Raw genomic sequence first — 23,841 nt, forward strand, 5'->3', positions numbered from 1 at the left:
AGGGAGCAAACACCAAATCAGAGGCTGCTTCTGCAGGAATGGGGCTGGACCCTCCAGGCGCCAGAGGGTTCAAAGATGGCTCCCGGAGGTGCACCCCCTGCCACCCTGCCATGGGGGGCTATCCAGCAGCATCACTCCATTGTGATTTTGTACGTGTGTTCCCGGGGTTCCTCCTCCCCCTTGTGGGAGAAGGCCTGGGACAGAGAGTGGACAGACTGTGGTGCCCACTGGAGGGGCTACGGTGGATGGCATGTGGGTGAGGCACAGTCTGCTGCACTGGGATTCAGGTCGGATTTTTGCTGCTGCCGTCCTTAGATTAGAAGCACGTAGTGTCTGATCATCTCCCTTTTGGCACCGTTAGCATCATGGATGGGTGCTGCTGTGGCCCATGATCCCATCAGGGCGGTGAGATGGCAGTATTCTAATTCTGCATTTCTTCTTCATTTATTAGCTGGAATATTCACAAGGAGAAATGGCCCCTCATCACACCTTTGGTTATCCTGAGGTTCAGTTTGTTCATAATGGAAGATAGATGATTGATTCTCTCCCATTATTTGCCAGTTTTAAAAGTAACGTGTTGGTTCCTCAGCACCTACATTGCCTTGCTGGGTTTTTTAGGTAGCGTTATGCATTCATGGTTTAAACATATTTGATATATTTTAATCTATTGTGCCTATTATGCTCTCTGATGATCATTGGCCCCATATTTGGCCAACGGGAGCCTCCCTGGGTTGGCTCCCGGCTCCCGTCCCTGTGAGCCCAGCGGTCTCCCACGCCTTTGCTTCCTGTGGCCTCGTTCAGGCCCTAGTCCCTCCAAGCTCGCTCAGTCTTCTTCCCACCCTTTTGAACGTCCAGGATACAGTTATAAGAATTGTTTTAATGTCTGTTCTACTGATTCTGTCATCAGTGTCATTCGATTCATTTTTTTCCCTCATTATGTGTTGCATTTTCCTTCTCTGCATCCAGTAAGTTTGACTGGATGCCAGGCAGTGCATTGTCCTTGTTGAGTGCATTCCTGTAAATGTCCCCATGCTTTGTTCTGGGTGAAGCCAGGGGTTTTGTTGGCAGATTGGTCAGAAGAGGCCTCAGGGTTATCTGAGCACAGACCTGAGAGGGGAAGGAGCCATTGGGCAGGGCGGACGGGACACCCAGGCCTGGGAGCAGCTCTACCCCTACCTTGAGGTACAAGGGCCTGGCACTCCAGGAGGGTCAAGGAGAGCCACACGGCTGGAAGAAGTGAGCAGGGGAGAGCAGCTGAGGTCAGGCAGGGTCGGGCCAGGGTTCAGACCCAGAATGGGACCTCAGGGACTCAGAGCCGCTGCTGGGCTTCTAAGCAGAGGCCTGGCTCGCTCTGACTCAGGTGTTCGGGGACTGGCTCACTGGCTGCTCTGTTCAGGATAGACTGGGGGGCAGGGGCGGAAGCTGCAGCTGCAACCCAGAGGGGACAGGTGGGCTTGTGCCCCGGGCCGCAGCAGCGGAGGCCAAGAGCCATGGTTGGATTAAGGCATGTTTGAAGATAGGGCCGACAGGACTTCCACATAAAGCGGATGTGGGAAAACAGGAAAGGAGAGGAATTTGGAATGAATCCAAATGTTTGTGCCCAGTGACAGAAGATGGAGCTGCCATTGGCTGAGACGGGAAGCAGGTCCGCCCAGGGGGTCAGAGTTGTGTCCTGAACCTGGTGGGGATGAGTTCTGCTGTTCACTGGAGGGACATGTCCCTGCATAAACACTGGAGGGTCGCCAGCATTTGGACGGAGCTGGAAACCGTGGGGCGGAGTGACCACCAGCCAGGAGCAGGACCGCAGGGAGAGGAGAGGATGGCAGAGGGGCCGGAAGGTGCCAGTCAGAGGGCAGAACCCGGAGAAGGGGCCAAATGGGCCGAGGGGAAAGTGTTTCCAGGAGGAGGGAGCAGCAGAGGGGGTCATGGAGATGACAGTGGCTGCTGGATGCAACCCCACGAAGCCTTGGGTGTCCTGGACCAGAGCATTTTGTTGGAGTGGGGGAGGGGGGCGGAAGCCTGAGGGTTTAAGAGATAACACCAGAGGGAAATTTGAGAGGGCAAGTGTAGACAGCTCTTCTGAGGAGTCGTGCTGTGAAGACAAGCACAGAAGTACAAGGTCTAGAGAGCAAGTTTTGTTCTGTTCTAGTGTTCAGGTGGCAGCCTCACCTGGAATTCATGAGTGAGTAACTGGAAGGATCCATCAGAGAGCACGGCCCATGGCAGGCGAGGAGGGGAGGGCACCCCAGGATGGTTAGGGGCAGAGGAGTAGGGACAGGTCGCCCTCCAGGGGAGGAGGGGATGCTGGGCACAGTGGTACCACGGTTTCTGGTTCCTTCTTTCTGAGCTGTTCTATTGAAGTACAACCACATAAATGTAACCTGTACACTCCCGTGAGTTTTGATCTGTGCATACAGCTGTGAACTTACCACCGCCATCCACACAACACACATTTGATCGGTGCATACACCTGTGACCTTACCACCACCATCCACACAACACACATTTGATCTGTGCATACACCTGTGACCTTACCACCACCATCCACACAACACGCATTTGATCCATGCCTACACCTGTGACCTTGCCACCACCATCCACACAATACCCATTTGACCTGTGCATATACCCACGAACTTAGCACCACGTTCAACATAACACACATTTGATCCGTGAATATACCATCCACGAACTTATCACTGCCATCAATACCACACACATTTGACCTAGGCATATACCCAGGAACTTAGCACCACCTTCAACACGACATACATGTGATCCATGCATACACCGTGAACTTACCCCTGCCATCAACACAATACACATTTGACCTGTGCATACACTGATAAACTTAGCACCACCTTCAACACAACACACGTTTGACCTGTGCATACACCCAGGAATTTAGCACCACCTTCAACACAACACACATTTGACCTGTGCATACACCCAGGAACTTAGCACCACCTTCAACACAACACACATTTGATCCATGTGTACACCATGAACTTACCACCACCATCAACACAACAACATTTGACCGGTGCATATACCCAGGAACTTAGTACTGCCTTCACACCACACACACTTGAACCATGCATCACCCAGGAACTCACAACTGCCTTCAACACAATACACATTTGACCCATGCATACACCCTGAACTTACCACCGCCTTCAACACAACACACATTTGACCTGTGCGTACACCCTGAACTTACCACCACCTTCAACACAACGCACATTTGACCTGTGCATACACCCTGAACTTACCACCACCTTCAACACACATTCTACCTGTGCGTACAATGTGAACTTAGCACCGCCTTCAACACAACACACATTTGACCTGTGCATACAATGTGAACTTACCACCGCCTTCAACACAACACACATTTGACCCATGCATACACTGTGAACTTACCACTGCCATTAACACAACACGCATTTGATCTGTGCATACAATGTGAACTTACCACCGTCTTCAATACAACACACATTTGACCTGTGCATATACCCTGAACTTACCACCACCTTCAACACACATTCTACCTGTGCGTACAATGTGAACTTACCACTGCCTTCAACACAACACACATTTGACCTGTGCATATACCCTGAATTTACCACTACCACCCACACAACACATATTTGACCTGTGCACACATCCTGAACTTACCACTACCATCAACACAACACACTTTCCATCCTCTTAGGTTTCCTCGCCTGTGCCCCTGCTTTTGTGCTTTTGCTCTGATTGAAGCCCCTGGAGGGTTCCGAGCAGAGGAGGGACAAGCTCGAACTAATACATTATGAGAGTTCTATTTTGTGTTGAGAATAGGTTTAGGGGCCCAAGGAAAGAAGCGGGGAGACCAGTCTGGAGGCTCTGTGCTAATCTGGGGGAGTCAGTGGCATTGGACCAGGATGAGCGAATTCTGAAGTGTCTGTGACAGCAGGTGTGAGTGTGGGAGTAAGGACCCCCATGCCTCAGCTCAGCAGGTGGGATGGAGCCCACGTTCTCTGCAACGGGGGCTGGGTGGGTAGTGGGCTTCGGGGAAGATCAGGAGCTGACGTTCTGACATTGGAGTCTGAGCTCCCTAAAGATATCCCAACAGAGATGTGGCCAGGCAGCTGGACACAGGATCCCAGGGTTCAGGGTCAAAGTCTAGGGTGTTGTCACCAATGAGGTCACCTGAGAGAGCGGGCAGGCAGCCCAGATGTATGGTTTGCACCTTTCAAGAGAGACCTGCGGCTGGAACGAGTTCTGAGCGGTGGCTGTGCCTCACACACATGATCTTAAGTGCTCTTGGCTCTCCCCCATGTGTGGACAGGTGGTCAAGGTGTCAAAGGGCCATCAGATGACTTTCTGGGGTCACTCTGCCTTCAGCCCAGGGCTGCTACTGGTCTGCTGTCCCCACTGCCGATACCTGGGCCACCATCCCTGGTCTGGGTCAACTTAGCTCCCATTTCACTGGAAAATGGAAGCAGCTAGAAGAGATGGTGCACAGGCTCCCCATTCCCTGCACTGCGGTCTGCCTCCCTCTACGTGAAGGGCAGCCACCACCCCCTGGATCCGGTCCCCAGTCCCAGGTAAGGACCTGGGCTCAGGCAGCCTTCCCTCTCTCCAGTGTGGTCAATCTCCCCTTGCACCCCATCAGCCCCTCTGAAGCCTCCAGGGCCCCCCCCCAAACAGAAAGCAGTGCTCTCCTCCTGGCCGCCCAGGCTCTGTTTGTGGCTTCCCTCCACAACAAATTCCTTGAAAAGCTGTCTGTATTCACCCGTTGCCCTGTGTAACCGGACTGAAGATTCTGATTGCCCAGGTTCTTGGTCAGTGTAAGAGAGGAATTCAGACACCGACACAACGGCAACAGCAAGCAAGCAAAGATTTATTAGAGGAAAGGTCAGATACACTCCAAGTGAGAAGCGAGCAGTGCCAGAGAGTGCATCTGCCCTGTGTCTTGGGTTAGTTTTATTTTTATTTGGGCTGTTTAGAGGGAATTTGCATTATCTGACTATCCTCCAATAATGGTTTTTTCTCCACCCACACGTCAGGACGGGGAGTTCTTGACCTTTAGGGAAGTCTCCAGAACTGTCATGGCAGTCATCCCCTGTGGAAGGGGGGCTAAAGCATATGGAATTTGTAAGTAAATTAAAGAAAGTTCAATGTCCTCTAGAGGTGTAGAGCAGAAGGCTTTGTTTTGGACACTCATTCCTTTTATCATGGTGGTTGAAGGTCTCAGACTCTGGTGCTATCTGTATCTCGTGGGATGCCAGCAAGATGCTTCTTTGATGTAGCGAGGTCTCCAGCTGTGATTCCCCCACTCCTGTCTGGATGCCAGTAAGACGTTCCACTGATGCAGCAACGTCTTCAGCTATGATCTCTTGCTCGTGTCTACCTAGCTACTTATCTCACCTGGAGCCCACCACAATCTGTTTTTACCCCAACAGTGCACCCACATTGCACTGGCCAAGGCCCCAGAGGGGCCTTACTTCCTTTGCCCCTTGCAGCAGCTGACCAGATGTCACACCTGGTCAGCTCCTCCTCCCCAGTCTGCTCCATCTGTGTCTTCCTTGCTGGCTCCTCCCTGACTCCCGATGTCTCCATGCGGGAAGGCCGCAGAGGGCTCACTCACTCCCTTGACCATCTCATCCATCCCCGGCCGCTGCAAGCTCATACTGCACTCCTGCAGTGCACAGCCTCACAGCTGCTCCACTGGGGTCTGAGGGGCATCACGTGCACTGCCACCCCACCCTCGGGCCCCATCACCCTCCCTAGATGTCAGTAGCTGCCCACTCTTCCAGTCGTTCCCTGCCCATCCCTGCCTCCTCTCACCTTCCTGCCCTCCACGGCACCCCTTTGGCCTGCTCCAGTCAGCCATAGATGAAGGGCAGCTGGAGGGAGACTTTAAAAATGCCGGCCCCAAGCCTTCACCCCTCTGCTCAGAACACCAGGGACCTCCCAATCTGGCCTCATCTCCAGCCTCTCTGTGCCCTTTGGCTTTGGCCAGGCTGACCACTCGAAAGCAAGCTTCACTCTCTCCACTTGGGGGCCTGGCGCTGGCTGGACTCCCTGCCTGTGAACCCCGCGCTCCAGATATTAGCAGGGCTCACTCCCTGTGAGTCCCTTCTGTGCCCATCCACCCTATAGTGACTAACTCTGGACACCCACTGCCTCCCCCACCGGGCTTGTCTCTCACATGACACCATATTTACGTTTTCCTCTGTTATTGTCTCCCGACAGTGTGGACCCCAAGAGGGTGTGGACGTCACGGTCACTGCTTACAACTCCAGGGCGGGGCCTGCGCGAAGGTGGACACACGGACGAGCTGTGGGGTTAGCCAGGCTGCCCACTGTCCGGGAGTCTGTCCGCGGCGGCCCCGCTCCTGCCTGATGCACGGAGGGCGCCTGGTGCTAGTTCCCAGGAAGGACAGAAACGCACAGCGACATCGCCCGCGTCCTAGAGCCAGGCTCTGCGCGAGCTGCCTGAAGAGTCCGGGTCCCACAAGCCACGCCCCGCCTGGAGCAGCGCCCGCCCACCACGCCACGCCCCCGCCCCTGCGAGGCCCCGCCCCGCGAGGCTCCCCCGCCGCCGCGCCAGGGCCCGCCCCGAAAAGCCCGGTCCAGACAGGCTGCCGCCCCCGCCCGAGCGGCACCGGCAGACCACGCCCCTGGCCGCGCCCTGTCTGCGGCCCCGCCTTGCCGACCCCTCGCGCGCCACAAGCCCCCTGCACAGCCCCTCGACAGACCAGGGGCCCGACTCTCCCCCTGACCAGACCCCCTCCTGTCTCCACCCACACTCTCTGACCACGCCCCGCCCCAGGCTCCTCCCCCCCCGCCCCCGGCACCTCGCCTCTCGAGATCCCTCTGCCGAGACCTTCGCGGACGCGCCTGCGCCCTCTGACCACGCCCTGACTCCGCCCCCCGAAGGCTCCGCCCCCGGCCCGGCTGCGGGGTGGGAGCTCTGCCGCGCAATGCGCATGCTCCAAGTGCGGTGCCCCCGACTCACTGCTCGGCTCTGCTCGGGCATTTCCGCCTCTTTGTTTTAAACTTCGGACGGCTTTTTTTCTCCTGCTCCTGTGGGGACCCGGAGGGAGCGGCGCCCCCTCCCCAGCCCGGCGCGGCCCCCGCGTGCGACCCGCTCGCCCGCAGCCGAGACGGCAGGTCAGTGAGTCTGCGCCCCACCCGGCCGGGCCCGCGGCGCCTGCTCCTCAGGCCGCGGCCTCGGCCCGTGTCCGCGTCCGGAAGGCTCCGAACCCCGGCCCGTGCCCCTGCGCCCCTGGTCGGCCCGGCCGCCGCGCCCCGACACCGCTCGGCAGGCCGCAGGCGCAGGCCAGGCCCACCGGGGACGGGCCACCGGGACGGGTCACCGGGGAGGGACAAGGGAGGGCCAGACACCGGGACAGGTCACTGGGGAAGACCGGACCCTAAGACGGGCCACCGGAGAGGACCAGACGCCGGGACGGGTCACCAGGGAGGGACCAGGGAGGGCCCGACCCCGGGACGGGTCATGGGGAAGACCGGACCCTAAGACGGGCCACCGAGGAGGACCAGACCCCGGGACGGGTCACCAGGGAGGGACCAGGGAGGACTAGACCCCTGGACAGGCCATCGGGGTAGGGCCCCACGCTGGGACGCACCAGACAGGGACCAGGAAGCGCTGGACCCTGAGATGGGTCACCAAGGAGAGTCCAGCCGTGGGATGAGTCATTGAGGAGGGTCCAGCCTCAGTACAGGTCGTTAGGGAAGGCTGAGACCCTAAGATTGGACAGGAATCAGAGAGGGCTGGACCCTAAGATGGGTCACTGATGAGGGGCAGGACCCAGGGAGGGCTGGGACACTGGGATGGGTCACTGAGGAAGGTCCAACCCCAGGACAGCTTACTGAGTAGGGCCAGGACCCTGGGATTGGCCACTGGGGAGGTCCGGACCCTGGGACAGGCCCATGGAAAGGTCAGGACTCTGGGATAAACCCACTAGGGAGGACTGGGACTCCAAGACTGGCCCCAAAGAGGACTGAGATCCTGGAACAGTCCTGTGAGTGCTTCTGGGACCCTGAGTCAGCTCCTCCTTCCTGGGAGGCTGGAACCCTGGGACTGTGCCATAAGGAGGGCTCGTGCCATATAACAGGCTCTGGGAATGACCAGGGCCCCAGCTTGGTCACTTAGGAGGGTCGGGATGCTGGGGTAGGACCACGAAAAAGGTTAGGCTGTCAGGGAAGGCCAGGACCCTGATAAGAGCTGGAACTTGGAGACAAGTCCCTAGGGAGGCTGGGACTCCTGAAAAAGTCACTGAGAAGCACCCAGACCCAAGAGTAGACTGTAAGGAGTGCTGGGACCCCAAGCTAGGCCTCCATGGGGTTGGGCCCCTGGGCCAGGATCCAGAGGTGCCCTGAACTTGCCCAGCCCACTCAACTGGACCCACCTGCTATGAAGGTCCTGGGGCATCAGGGATCCTGGTCACCTGAGCCCCACAGGTGCAAACCTCCTCTTTCCGGGAGGCCCTTGAACACCCTGACATCATGAGCCCCTGAGCCAGCCCCACAGACCTTCTCATCTTCAGCAGATGCGACTTGGCTGGGCCTCAGGGGCCGACGTGAGGCAGGGTTGGTGCCCATCCTCCCAGCTCTGGGGATTCCAGGGGGGCTCCTAGTCTACACTGGCTCTATGCCCCAGGCCAGCGCTGTGCCCACTCCCTAGACCCAGAAAGTTGTCCCCTACCCTGTTGTCCCAGCCCCTGCTCCAGAGATGCTGTCCTTTCCTTGCCTTGGCCCTGTGGTCAGTGTCCAGCACCTTCAGCTACTCCTGCCCTCCTCTCCCTCTGGTGGTGTCACCAAACAAGCCCCATTCTCAAGATTGTGTGGGTGCACCATCCTTCCTGAGTCTGAAGGTGTTTTCAGTGTCCAGGAAGTTCCAGGAGGGAGTGTGGGCTGCAGGAAGTGCTGTGGGGGCAGTGGGCCCAGTGCAGGAAAGTTGGAGCAGGCGAGGGTGCAGGTCAGGTGAGTGAATCAGGCACCATCTCCACTCCAGAAAAGGAGAGGATTAAAGGGAAGGGGCCTTTGCTTTTCTGAAACCTTTGAGTCAGACTTTCATCTAGAACTTGCCCATGTTTTCCTTTAATTTGGGAGTGATGACAAAAAAGTAGGGTGTGGTGTGTGCTGCTCTTTGCCTGGGGAAGGGCTCCAGAGTGTGTCCAGTAAGATAATGTTGGAGAGTTTGAGAGAATGAAAAGCCCAGGAGGGTAGGGCCTTGCCCAGCTCAGCTCCCAGAACCGGCTGCCTGCATGAGGTCGGCATGCAGACACACTTGTTGAATGAACGAGTGAGTGGGTGAGTGAATGAACGAAAGGCAGGAACAGTCTTAGAAAGGTCGACTTGCATTAGGCTTGCAAACTTATCCAGAAGTTGCACAGCAGGATGAGGTATAAATCTAAAACTCTGAGCTACATGGACATCCAAGAGAGACACTTGAACTGGTCAGTTCAGTATTTCATTTTGTGCCACAACTTCATTTCTTGGTAGCTTAGAAGAAAACCACTTTAGATTTTCAGTGTAACATTTCATAGGACTGAACCTTAACTGAATGGAGTCCCTGAATAGTCCAGCTTAGAAACTTTTATTTGCCAAATGTAACTACACTTGGGACTTCTTACTCAATGCTTACTTCTTCTGATTTTTTCTTAATATATACTTTACTTTTTTTAAAACTTAATTTGCTTTGTGAAGTTTTGGAAAAGACTTGCAAAACTGGGCATTCAGGTTTGGTTAGGGTCTTTATTTTCCCCTTTTTGGATTTTTAAAGGTGTGATAGTGCTGAGTAGTTGTATTATTTATATATTGTTGTCCAACAAACTACCCCAAAACTTAGCACCCTAAAACGACTTTGGTCATTATCTCACAGTTCCCGTGGGTCAGGAATCTGGGCACGGCCTACCTGGGTCCTCTGCCTGAGGGTCTCAGAAGGCTGTGGTCAGGGTGCAGGCTGGGGCTGTGGTCTCCTCTGAAGGCTCGGCTGGGGGGATCTGCTTCCAGGCCCGCTCATGCGGCTGTTGCCTGGAGACATCAGTTCCTTTCCACATGGGGCTCTCCACAGGGCAGCTCAGAGGGAGCCAGTGACAGAACAAGAGAGTGAGCAAGGAGGCCACAGTCTTCATGACCTAATGTTGACAGTGACATCCCATCCCTTTTGCCATATGCTGTTTGTTAGAACCTAGTCACTAGGCCCAGCCCACACTCAAGGGGGTGGAACTCCACAAGGCTGTGCATCTGGGAGGGAGTAGGGGTCACTGATGCCATCTTAAAGGCTGGCGTTTATCAGGTTTCAGCTAATACAAGGCCTGTACTGAGAAGTACCCCATAAGTAAATGAACAGAGTTGTATATAGAGGAGTGTCAACAATCCAGCTGTCTCTTTAGCTTAGTTGTTTAGGTTCCTCTGGCGTCACCATAATGACTGAAACCGGTGTGAAACTTGGAGCTTACATGTGAGGGAAGATAATTACAAAGAGGAAAGATTTTTAGGAATTAACTTATAATTTAGAACACCTGTAGCAAACCATAAGACCCCACCCCCACTCCCACCCCCACCCCACCCGCAAATTAAACTGTCGGTGTGTGTGTCTGTGATGTAGAATTCTTTGATAGCTTCATGTGCAGTTATTTTAGTGGTTTTCAGAGCGTCATTTTATTCCTGACAGTGATTTTGCTCCAGAAATTATAAGCTGACCTTTGTAAGAAGTTTTTAAGATGTGAGATCCTGAAACGTTTTGGATACTTTACCTGTGTGGGGAAGCAATGCCCCCAGGAGCCCGTGTGCAGGGGCCTCAGTGCTCAGGGCCCGTGGCTTCCACTCCCAAGGGCCTCCACTCAAACACCGTGCCTCTTTCTGGTGCTCCCAGCTGAGGCTGCAGCACAGGGCTGTGAGGGGCACCCATCCGGGCTACCTGGGAGGCCTCCCTGGGGAACTCGTCCCAAAGTCCCACAAGAGGGAGGTGTCCGCTCCTGCCGCCCCACTCCCTCTGCACCTCCTGAGGGTCCACCCTGCAGTGTGAGGCAGGGCCCTTTGCCAGTAGTTAGAATTACTTATTTGGGTTGTTTGATTTGGATTATAAAAAAGGTTTGTTTTGCTCTATACTGTTACTCTCTCTAATCCATTAAATGGCAGGATTTGTTATTTCATTTGGAGCTTTATTTGGTTAACGGTCAGAATTGAATTTGAAGTTGAAAATGTAATGTTCTTTTACTATTGAAATATGTTGAGGTTTGGGGACAGTTTCTCTGATATTTGCTGTTACTGTTGCCAAAATGCTGCAGAGTTCATTGTGCTTCGAAATATGGAACTATTATTCTTCAGTTCTACAAACTGATGATTTATCATTAAATTTTAAGAAGTGAGGCCTTTAAAAATAACAATACTGTCTTTTCTCATCTGCCACGTTTCTCCCTACAGAACTGAATTATATGAAAGCCAAAATGACAAAAAGCAATAATAAACACGTGTGATGAGAGGGTTAAGGTGTGAACATTGCTCTGGTGCATTTTCAGAATTGTCCATTGAATTAAGCAGAGTGCTGATTGATAAGAACTGAAACTCACTAGAAAATATAGTCCTTAAGAACCGATTGTTAGGGTGATTTTTTTTTTTTGAAGAGAACTTCTAATATTTAGGTGAGTGTAGAGAGTGGAGGTTAATTGAATTTTTTTTGCAAATGCATCAATATTTGCTGGACTTTGCTACGTTAACAGCATATTCCAGGTGTTTAGCAAGAAATATGCAAACAGTAGAAAGCTGTCCACAGATCTCCTTGAAGCCCCCTCCTAACTTGTGGGTTGTGTGGGGGCCCTGTGGGTGTTGTGGAGGTCTCCTCAGCTACCACATTTCCTAGTTCTCTGCAGGGCCTGGCCGTCTTAGGTGCTCAACAAAGAATAACTAAAAGCTGAACTTCACTGACACCTTTTGTGCCCTGTTCTGAAAGTGCTGTGTGTATCAGCTCCTTTGATTCTTAAAGCCCACCAGGACCTCTCTCTGATCACCCCCACTTGCCCAATGAGGAAGCACAGCACAGGGCACAGGCACAGCTGGGCAGTGAGGTGCAGGGAAGGGTTAGCCTTTCCTGGTTTTTTTTTTTTTTATAATTTTATGTATTTATTTTTTTTCCCCCAAAGCCCCAGTGGATAGTTGTATGTCATAGCTGCACATCCTTCTAGTTGCTGTATGTGGGACGTGGCCTCAGCATGGCCGGAGAAGCGGTGCATCAGTGCGCGCCCAGGATCTGAACCCCGGGCCGCCAGCAGCGGAGCGCGCACACTTAACCGCTAAGCCACGGGGCCGGCCCAACCTTTCCTCGTTTTTTATTTCAAGTGATTTCATTTTACTTTTTTACCAAAGTTTATATTTTGGAGAAAAACTGAAAGAATTATACGATGAACACCTTATCCCCTTCCCCGAATTCAGCAGTTATGTTTTGCCACGTTTGCTTCATCTGTTTGTCTGAATACATGTTTATTGTCACTGAATCATCTGGAAGCAGCTGCACGCAATCTGCCCAGTTCCTTAGTAGTTCAGAGAACAAGGTCCTAGGATTCAGGTGGTCTCCTGGGAACTGCAGTGTCGTCATCACACCTGAGAAGTGGGCATACCAGTGCACGTACCAGCTCATTTCCTGTCCATTTTCAGGTCTCCCAGTTGTATCAAGAGTGTCTTCCATGACATTTTTCCTTTAACCAGACGGAGATGGGTTCCCAGTGGGGCTCTGGGGGTCATTCCCTCCTGAAACAGACCCAGACGGGTTCCTGGTGTGGCTCTGAGGGTCATTCTCTCCTGAAACAGACCCAGACGAGTTCCCAGTGTGGCTCTGGGGGTCATTCCCTCCTGAAACAGACCCAGACGGGTTCCCGGTGTGGCTCTGGGGGTCATTCTCTCCTGAAACAGACCCAGATGCGTTCCCGGTGTGGCTCTGGGGGTCATTCCCTCCTGAAACAGACCCAGACGGGTTCCCGGTGTGGCTCTGGGGGTCATTCTCTCCTGAAACAGACCCAGACGAGTTCCCAGTGTGGCTCTGGGGGTCATTCCCTCCTGAAACAGACCGGACGGGTTCCCGGTGTGGCTCTGTGGGTCATGTCCTCTTAGTATCTTTTCATTTTAGGCTCCCCACTTTCCCCCCACGGCGTTGAGTTTTCTCAGCCACCTGTCACATCTGGATTTTTCTGATTCTTCACCTCTGGTGTCATCCCCCTGTCTGTTGTCCCCTGTGTCCTCTGGAGACTAAAGGGAGTGAGGGGGAGGGTGGGTCAGGCTTGGGTTTGGGAGATGGCTTCGTAGGTGCTGTTCAGTGCTTCTTGTCACACCATCGGGACGTGCCGTCAAGTTGTGGCATTGACTTGGGTCACTGCTGCTGGCCACCCCTCTTGTGCCCAGTTCAAAGGCCTGTGTGCTAGGCCAAGTCTACCTGGCAGCGCAGAGTGTCAGGAGGGACCTGGAGTCCCAGCACAGGAGCCCAGGGAGGTGTGCCTTTGTCCTGGGCGTTTCAGTCTCTCTCGTGAGAGGGCGAATCCATCGGGCCGCTCTGTTCTGTGTCTGACACGGAGGGTCTGCAGGCCCTGTCATCGTTCCTCACAGGCACACAGGCGCGAGTCCTATCAAAGTCAGCTTTGATGCTCTTAGAAGGCCTTGTAAAAGATTTAGTGGGTAGAAAGTTTTGGAATTGTTCGTAGAAATATGACTTTTGCTGTCAAATAACATTTCCTTTACGTAAAGTCGCTGCCTTTCTTACCATAGAGATGGGAATGGCTGGAGACAGTTCACGTTCCCCAGCCTCACATTAAAGGCAGCTGGTGAAGAAGACAGATGCCAGAAATCAGAAGAGGGGTGTCTTAGTCAGCTTGGCTGCTGTAACAAAATGCCACAGATGGGGTGGTTTGAACCGCAGGCATTTATTTCTCACAGTCCTGGAGGCTGAAGTCCAAGATCAAGGTGCCAGTCGACTTGACTCTTGGGGAGGTCCGGCTTCCTGGCCTGCAGATGGCCGCCTCTCGCGGTTGCTCCCATGCGGACATAGAGAGGATGCTCTCTGCTGTCTCTTCTGGGAGGGCACTGACCCCGTTGTGGGCTCCACCTGCATGAATCTAACGGCCCCATGTTTGGAGATGGGGGTTAGGGCTTCAACACATGAATTTTGGGGGCACAGTTCAGTACATGCCAAGGGGCTGCAGCTTCTGCCACATGTTTATTACCCAGTTTCTTGTCTCTAGAATTGGGAGAATAGTTGCCTAATGAAAATGTTTCCAGAGTTGGGGCCGCTCTGTATTTTACATGCTTGGGAAACTGGCCCTTTCTTCTGCTAGTAACTTCCATTTCTCTAAATACTGTTGTGTTCGTTTTCTATTGCTGCATAACAAATTACCACAAAGTTAGGGACTTAAAAGGACACCCAGGGGCCGGCCCTGTGGCATAGCAGTTAAGTGCATGCGCTCCGCTTCAGCGGCCTGGGGTTCGAAGGTTCGGATCTCCGGCACATACCGATGCACCACTTGTCAAGCCATGCTGTGGTGGCATCCCGTATAAAGTAGAGGAAGATGGGCACGGATGTTAGCCCAGGGCCTGTTTTCCTCAGCAGAGGATTGGCATGGATGTTAGCTCAGGGCTGATCTTCCTCACAAAAAAAAAAAAAAAAAAAAAGGACACCTAGTTATTAGCCACAGTTCCACGGGTCAGAAGTCCAGCACAGCGTGGCTGGCTCCTCTGCTCAGGGCCTCAGAGGCTGAAAGCAGCATGTAGGCCAGGCCACAGCTCTTGCCTGGGTCCCGGGTTCTCTTCCAAACTCGCTGGCTGTTAGTAGAATCCGTTGCTCGGGACTGCCCTCAGCTCCCAGAGGCCCCGCTTTGCCCTGAGCCATGGGCAGTTGACATAGCATGTTGCTTTCTGCCAGACCAGCAGGACGCATCCCTCTGACCCTCTCTTTTGCCACCAACAGGAGAAAACTCTGCTTTGAATGACCATGAGATTTGGGCAGGCCACCGGATACTCTCCCTATTTTAAGGTCAGCTGATTGGGAACCTTAATTACATCTTCAAAACCCCCTTTGCAGCAGTACCTAGGGTAGTGAGGCTAGAGGTATGTGTCCACTGGGCCCAGAATCTTGGGGCTATCTCAGAATTCTGCCCACCGTAGTCTGCCCTCTAGCCTCCCAAAATTTATATTCCCGCAAATGCAAAACACGCCTGCCCCTCCCTTCCAAGTTTCCCCAGGGTCTCATCCCATCATAGCATCCGCTCAGAGTCCCAAGTCTCACCTGAACCACATCAGCTCAGAGTCCCGAGTCTCATCCCTGGGTCATCTGTTGGGTGTGATCCACTAGCTGCATTCCTGGGCACCTGTGCACCCGGGAAGACGAGTTGCTCTCCCAGCACCCCAGGGCTGCAGGACAGATGAAGGACAGCAGGTGTAGCTGCTCCAGTTCACAAGGGGGCAGTGGAGGTAACGAAGCCTGGATCAGCGCAGTTCACCTGCATTGGGGGATCCCCAGCCACATCCTTGATGGGATGTCAAGTTCAGGGTGACCCGCTGGCTCTCAGTTTCACCCTTGAGACTCTTGGTTCCCCCCTGAGTCAGCCTTTTTCATGAAGGAGGCACACATCTGCAGCCAACCAGCTTCGTCATCCTGCCCCCTGCCTATAGGGCTTGAGGTCTGACAGCCTCTTTCACTGCGGGTTTTTCATGCTTCTTCAGAGGCTGAACCTGAGAGTTGAAAGCCGACGTGATGATGTGAATGGAGTCGGTTATACAGCTGAGATCGAATCTTGCCTTCCCTTGCCTGATGATACTGTCTCCTGTTCTAAATTCTCAAGGGTCGAGTCTGAACCCCTTGCGCTCCTGGGCCCCCTGTCCTCATCCCCCGTCTCATCCGGACGCCTCGTTCTCCAGGTTGGCCGGCCACACAGTGTTATGCTGGGCCTCCAGGGTCCCTCTCCCCGTCTGTGGGGTGCCTGCTGCTCTGGCCCCTTCCTCTGCTGGGCGCATCTCCCCCTCCAGGTCAAAGTTCAGACGTCCCTTGGAACTGGCTCTCTCCTGGTCCCTGTCAGAAGCAGCCCCTCCACTCGTCCTCTGCTTCACTGCCTTGATCTGCTTTCTCCAAGGCGCTCATCGCTCTTTGCTGATGAGTTTGTACTTCGTCACCAGCGGGAGCAGGATCTCCGTGGGCAGGTGGCGCCCTGTGATGGCGTGAGCACACTTGTTGGCACGGAAGGGTGCTCTGGAGCATTAGTACAGTGGATGTTGGGGCACGTTCCCTGAGGCCTCTGAAAACGCTGTGGCTTCTGTCCACACTTGGTCAATAGTTTGGCTAGATATAGTGTTCTACGTTCAAGTCGTTTTTCCTCAGAACTTGGAAAGAATTGCTCCTTTGACTCGTAGAATCTAGTGTTGCTGATGAAAAGTCTGGTGTTCTCTGATCCCTGTTCCATTGTGGGGGCGCCTTCCCCCCGAAACCTTTAGGATCTCTCTTGTACCCTTGGTGTCTGGGGATTCTGATTCGTGGTCAGATGTGGGTCATTTTCAGTCACTGCGCTCGGCACTGGGGCCCTGGCAGTCTGGTGATCTTCCAGCTGGGGAAATACTCCAATTTCCTAAAAAATGAAATATTGCCCACAAACAAGCATAAAGAGTGATGTGATGAACACCTGTGTACCAGCTGAGACATGAAATAGTAAAGTGTATTTGAAAGCTCCTTCTCTGAAACACCTGTTAGTTGGATGTCAGATCTTTTCTTTCATATTTCCTGTCTTTTTCTACTCTTTGGAAAGATTTTCTCAACTTTATCGTATAGCCCTTCCATTGAATTTTTAATATTGCTGACACTGTAGTGTAGGGAGATGGGTGGGAACAAAATTGTAAGTAGATTATAAGTTCCAGTGTGATAGCTTAGAGTCCTTGTGTACGTGCACGCGTGTGTGCACGCATGTGTGTTCATATGCGTGCAGGTGCATGCACATAATTTTAAACAAGGTGGTCTCTGAAGGTGTTGCTGGGGAGGTGACATCTGAGAAAAGGTTTGATGGAGTTGAGGGAAGGGCCATGTGGCCATCTAAGAGAGAACGTTCCAGCCGAAAGTACAGTAAGTGCAAGAACCACAGGAGGAAATGCAACTAGAATGTTCTAGACTAGAACTAGCAAATGGCCCACCGTGGCTGTAGTGGAGTGAGGGAGATGGCTTGGGGCCTCATTGGCCACTGGAACACTTGGGCTTTCTCTGAGCTTTCGAAGGATTTCACACCATGGAGCTACCAGCTCAGACTCATGTTTTCACGGGATGCCTGGGAGCTGTGTTGGGGGTGAGCATGGCCTGGCGTGGCGGGAGCCGTGTTGGGGGTGAGCGTGGCCCGGCGTGGCGGGAGCCATGTTGGGGGTGAGCGTGGCCTGGTGTGGCGGGAGCCGTGTTGGGGGTGAGCATGGCCCGATGTGGTGGGAACGAGGGGTGCTGCTTGGACAGCACGGCAGAGTAGGGTAGGTGTGAGGGGTGCAGTCGACTCGATTTTTTACAGACGGGTGAGTGGTGAGCGAGAAGGAGGACCAGGCACTTGAGCTGCTGGTCCCTGAGGTGAGGAAAGAGCTGATGTAGGTGGGAAATCCAGGTTAGACTTTGAGATGCCAACATCCGTGTGGAAATGCCTGGCTGTCCAAGTGGAGCGTAGATGATTGAAGTCTCATTTTGGGTTCAAGGAGTGTTGAGCTGGAGGATTACGAGCGTACACGTGGAGGTGGGTGGCTGCTGGGACAAGACTGGAAGTGAGTGTTGGTGTGCGGTGGGCCGTGTAGATTTTGCCTGCGAGTAATCTGGTCTGGGGTTGTAGTAGATGTCATTGATGTGGGTGGGCCGTGGTGCTGCTCAGGAGGTGCCCAGAGTCCCACGGCGGTAACTGTATCTCAGGTCACTAAGTTACACCCAAATATTTGTACAAACACTTAGTTTAAGAAATGAAAATCGGGAGTAAACTCGACAGTGGAGATGGCCATCAGTCTTTGCCATATCAGTGAGTGGATATTTATTTGCTCATTTAACACGTGTTAGTGTCATACTGAGTGCTCCTTGGGACACTTGGTGATGGAGGAGGAATGGCTCTGGGTATAGGGCCACATGGTCAGCGACTGAGCTGGAGAATGGGCCATGGCATACCTGAGTCAGGGCAAGACCCTGAGCAGAGGTGGGGAGGTAAGGATGAGGCACGAGGGCCTCTGAGCACTGCGCTCCATGTCGCCCGGCAGCGGGGAGGGAGCCCCCCGTGGCCCTCAGTGGGGCTGAGACCAGTGTGACCTGGAGGTGAGCAGCAGGGAAGTGAACCCGGCCCCCATGGGCTGGAGCAGGCAGGAGTGGCTTTGCTGGGGGTCGTCAGGCCCTAGTTAGCGGAGGAGGTAGAGCAGGGATTCTCACTGCCTTGTGAGTCGTGAACTCTTTTGACTAAATTCAAAGCATTTTATGTTATTTCATTATTATTATTATTTACTTTTTAAAGCTTTCATGGTGATATATAGCCATATAGAAGTACACTTAAAGTTTCCTTTTTCCTCATAATCTTTACCTGGTTTCAGTGTCCCAGCCAGGAGCGTTCATGATGTGATTCTGTTTACCCTTGGCGTTTGGCCGTGTGCGGAACCATGGTGGGGCCGTCCTTCCTCCAGGCCTCGCTGGCAGACGTGGCGATGCTGGCACAGAGTGCGTTTGCTCAGCAGCCATCTGAGTCCCACTTTGTGCCGGGCGCCATTGTGGGTGCTGGGCTTCCGCTGGTGAGCAGGACCAGACAGAATGGACAGCAGGTGTGAGAGTGAGTTAGAGGTGCTGGGGGCCACAGCAAGAGCAGGGAGGAGCCGGGGTCCGGGGGCAGGGCGTGGGGTCAAGTAGAAAAGGCCACAGTGGACCAGGCAGAAGGCTTGCAGTGGGTGCTGGGGACACAGAAGCGACCCCACACGATCCAGCTCCTCCGGTCGGTCAGTGGGAGAGAAAGAGAAGCTGATCAAATGGGGCAGAGAGGTGAGTACGGGGCACGGAGGTGGCTTCCCCAGAGGAGTGACTCAGGAACATGCATGTCCAAGATCGTAGCAGACTGGTTTGTGAAAAGAGGGCACTGGACAAGGGACAGAGTTCAGCAGTTTGGTGATTTTTGTGTGAAAATAAACGAGAATAGGTTTTTCAGAGTACTTGGATGAAGACGGAAGTACCTCTGGTTGATTCGACAGTATTTACTTCCTCAGCACTGGGCCTGAGGTGGGTGCTCTGCCGGACAGGGTGTCCAGTGATGAGGATACAGCTTCTGCCTTGCTGTGGGGGTGGGCTGGGCACAGCACACTGAAGATGGTGACAGCGTGAGGGACAGGACAGCGGCCAGCTTCAGACCAGAGGTTGAGGTGGCCTGTCCGGGAAGCTTAGGGTCTTTCTGATGGCTACCCAGGAGCCAGCCCCCTGCCCTGAGGATGGAGGGCCAGGCTGATGGGGAACGGCACACACACAGCTGAGAGGTGGACGATGCCAAGGGGAACAGAGCTGACGTGGACGAGCACTGATATGGACGAGCCCTGATGTGGGCAGGTGCTGATGTAGACAAGCCCTGACGCAGATGGACACCAGTGTGGACAGGGCTGGAGCGTGGAGGGGGGCATGGCTCATTGGGAGTTAGGGGCCCTTGAAGGGTCTCACTCAGGAGGGACAGGTCTGATTTGCTGCTCCCAGTGTTGCTCAGACTTGGCCATAGGAGAGAATCAGTGGCAAGAGTGGGCATGGGGAGGCCTGTCCTGGATGGAGCTGCCATCCAGACGGGAGCCATGGCATTGTCCAGGAAATGGCCATGGGCACGGAAGGCCAACAGAAGATGTGGCTTGGAGGAGGAGAGGAATGACCCTGTTGGGCAGCTGGAGCTCGGACTCGGACAGGAAGCAGGTAGGCAGTTTCTTAGAAAGTTGTCCTGTAACCACAGTGGACGTCTACTCCAAAGCATCTGTCCACACAAAGACGTGGCCACGAATGTTCACAGCAACCTTATTCCTAACAGCCCCAAAGGAAACAACCCAGACGTCCATCTACTGGTGAGTGGGCCAGCAAAGTTGCAGTGGACACTGCTCAGAATAAAAAGAATGAGCTGGTCATACACACAACAGGGACAGATCTCAAAACAGTTACGTTGAGTGAAATGAGCACATACTGTGTGATCCCATGTACACAACGTCCAGGAAACGTCAACTCAGTGCAGTTGTGGGGTATAGGTTCTGGGGGGTGGGTGAGGGGCCCCGGGTACGGGTTGGGGGTCCCGGGGGCAGGGCGGGCATCTCCGGGGAGTGGGTCAGTGGTCCCGGGGGTGAGTCGGGGATCTCTGGTGGGGGGTGGTCCCCAGGGGGCGGGTCAGGGATCTCAGGGGGCAAGGCGAGGGTCCCCAGGGCGGAGGTCCTTATCTCAGTGGTGGTGGTCGTTTCCCAGGGCAAATGTCAGAGCTTACCAAGTTGTCCCTTTAGAATATGTGCCGTTGATTACTTGTCAGATATCCTCAGTGAAGCAGTTTAATAAGGGCTACAGGATATTTTGAACAATTTTGTGCCAATAAATTTGATGAACCATTTTCTAGAAAAATACAACTTAGCAAAACTAATTCAAAAATAAGTAAAAAACTTTTCCTTGTAAGATGTGGTTAATGAAAGAAAGCAGGACCCTTGGTGGGTTGCCTGAGGGGGCGGGTGCAGGCTCTTTCTCCTGGTGGGTCCTCAGGCAGCAGTGCCTGCACCTGAGGCAGGCAGCTGGAGGGGGGGTCCAGGCTGCAGAGGGCCTGGCCTCCGGAGGACACTTCCAGGAGGGGCCCGCTGCTCACAGAGCCATCTGCTCCATGCGCTTGTCTCTGGGGAGGGACACACACTACACCGTGGTCACACGGACAGCTGTGGCCGTAATCTGAGATCTCGAACTGTGGAGCCCGGTTGCTATATGTGCCGACATGGGAAGGTGCCCACGGTAGTTTATTAGTTACGAGAATGGTATCATAGTGCAGCATGTGGTCTGAGGATGGCGTTTTAGTAAAAACGAGAGTATGTGTGTTTGTGTCAGAAGCATCTCAGGGTCCTGCAACAGAGGGAAGTACACCGTCACACTAAGAACAGCAGTTAGTTTTGGGTGATTCAGACTGTAGAGTTTTTTCCTTAACATAATTCTTTACTTTCCAAATTGTGTTTGATAAGTGTGTATATTACTTTCATACTGCAAAACAAGTATATGTTTGCAGTATATGTACCTAGAGGACGATAATGGATGATGTAGGTGTAGTACCGGGTGGAGAGTAGGCAAGTAGCCAAAACAGCTTGTGGGAGTCAGAAGGAGGGGCCTTCCAGACAGTGGAGTGGGCAGCGGAGTGGCCTTTGTAGAGGCATTGGCCCAGGAGAACTGTCGGTGGCCGAGGAGGCTGGCTTGGGGACGGTCCAGGCTGAGTGGGCAGGAAGGCAGGGCCTCTTCACACAGCTGCGGGTGCCCTGGGGTCTGGGGTGTGCCTGAAAGGTGCGTTGGAGTGGCACTCGTCCGTGCCCTTCGGAAGGCTCCGGCGCCCACACAGAGCAAGTGCCAGGGCTAGTCTCTGTGAAGGGCTGCATCTCACCACTGTGGGGGCTACATGGGGGAGATTCGGGAGTCAGATCTGGAGGGACCTTGGGGGACCTTGGGGACTGGTAATGTTTTCAGCGCCGTCATCGCTGGGATCTTGTCCTGAGCGGCTTTCTGGAGTAGGGGGATGGAAGATGGGCAGGAGAAGCATGACAGGGTCATGGGGGTCCTGTCTAGGGGGCTGGTGGGTGGTTCATCTTCACTGAGAGGAGGGAAGTGTGGAAGGTTCTGGAGGAAGAAGGCCTTGCTGGAAAGGCCAGAGCCCTGTGAAGCAGGAGGGCTCCTGGTGTCCAGAGTGGGGGCCGATCAGCCCAGGCACACTGGAGAATTGGGGTGCAGAAGCTTCCAAGGAAGAGGGAGCAGGGTCCCCATGGAGAGCGGGTGCTGTGTGAGTGCAGGGCCCCTGAGGAGCAGGAGCGGAGTGACTGGGAAAGACAGGCCGCCTGGGAGTGCCCCGGTCACTCTCTCACGAAGTGAAGGGTTGGGCAGGTTCCGTAGAAGAGCCACAGGGTTGAGACCCAGGGGCCAGCGGGGAGTGGGTGCCCGGCAGGCCCAGGGCATCCGAGAACAACACCAGGAGGGCGAGTGGCAAGGGGCAAGGAGAGGGATTTGGTCAGGGTGGGGTTTGGAGCCTGACATCCCAGGTGTGGAACATTTCTGGTTGTGGCGTGCCAGAAGCACTCGCCATACTCACCACTGCAGTTTATTTCAGTGAAAGGACACAGCAAAATCAGCAGAGGAGAAGGCGTGAGACGAGGTCTGGGGGACTGGGCGCAGCTTCCACAGTCCTCTTAATTCCCAGCCCGACCTATGAGCGTCATCCTCAGGGAGGCTCCCTGCACCCAGAGTTTGTCAGCCGTGCCTGTCGAGCACCGGATTGCAGACGGAAAGCATCTTCCTGCATAACCACGCTACGTTTTCACACGTGTTTGGGCCCAGCAGGCGACTCAGCATTCGATGCAGGGAACTCTCCACCAGGCTCCCTGGCGCCAGCCGAGGGCCAGCCTTGTTGGCCTCTCACAGGACCACTCTCAGTTGTTGGCCAGGCAGGAGTGGGATTCAGTCCTTCAGCCACACCAGCCATGTTGTAGGGCTCCAGCCACACTGGCTGCCATGTTGGGCAGCACGGGTGGGCAGCGCTGGTGTCCAGGGTAAGGGGGCCAGAGAGCGGAGCCCCTGTGCCTCTGGTCTGACTTGGAGAATGGACTGCTAAGCTGTGCAAGGTCTGGTCCTGTCTGAAATGTGCCATTATTTTTTAGTTTTGTATTTTTTGTTAGAAATTATTCTGCGTAGTTATGTACAGTGGAAAATTACCCTGGACAGTTGAGCAGCCAGCCTGCAACCGGTCTGTGGCGTTGAGCCTCTCTGTCAGCTTTGAAACTCACTTGGCAGTGTCGGGCACCCCCCACTCTCACACGGGTGGTCACTCTCTTTGTGGCTGCCAGGCGACCACCAGAAATCCTCTGTTATTTCAGACCACAGGAGACTCTGTCTTTACGGTTTACTGAGATAAGGGCACTGTCTGGTCATCTTCCAGCTTCGAGGCTGCGTCAGGTGTGGGACCGAGCGAGACGGCTGTTGTTGGGTCTTCGTTTGCATTTCCCGGGTTACTAATGAGGTTGAACATTTTAAAATATACTTGTTTGGGTTTTCTCTTTTGTGAAGTGCCTGTCCTTTTTATCGTCTGGAGCAAGGGTTGGCAAACTTTTCCGTAAAGGACCACACTGCAAATAACTTAGCCTTGTGGGCCACACAGCATCAAAAGTCTTCAATTCCAGAGCAGTCACAGACGACAGACACGCGGGCGCAGGGGCCCCACTCACACTGGCTGCAGAACAGGCTTGCTGCGCCCCATCTGGACCGGAGTCTCAGGGCAGGGTCTTTTCTTCCACTGTGGTCTCCCCTCTCGTGTTGTCTTTAAGCAAGTGGATTTTGTTTGTCCCTCCCTGTGTGGTTAGTGCTTCTTGCTCTGTCTCATCTTTTCCTTACGAGGTCATGACACTGTCTCCTGGGCTTCTTGTCGAGGGCTACAGTTGTCCTTTCGCATTTGGTCTTCATCCACCTGGAACTGACTATTTGGGGTGAGGATGGGGGTATGTCCGGTACAAGATAGGAGTTGGATTTTTTTCCCAATTTCACCACTGGGAATGATGTTCATTGTAGGGTGTTTTTACTTGTAAAATACACTTTTTGTGGAAGTATAATTTACACACACTGAAGTTCGCC

General features: G+C 53.9%; 1 protein-coding gene across 2 annotated transcripts in view; it reads left to right on the forward strand.

Annotated features, from left to right (window-relative positions):
• Nucleotides 1-6,993: 6,993 nt before the first annotated feature.
• The window catches only part of PCGF3 (polycomb group ring finger 3), a 67,500-nt gene continuing 50,652 nt past the window's right edge, over nt 6,994-23,841 (forward strand). For both annotated transcript variants that reach the window (XM_058546485.1, XM_058546486.1), the window contains exon 1: nt 6,994-7,160. The gene's annotated coding sequence lies outside the window, so the exon portion shown is untranslated. The remainder of the gene's footprint in view (nt 7,161-23,841) is intronic.

The sequence above is a fragment of the Diceros bicornis genome, chromosome 8 (genome assembly GCF_020826845.1).
Source record: "Diceros bicornis minor isolate mBicDic1 chromosome 8, mDicBic1.mat.cur, whole genome shotgun sequence".
NCBI lineage: Eukaryota > Metazoa > Chordata > Mammalia > Perissodactyla > Rhinocerotidae > Diceros > Diceros bicornis.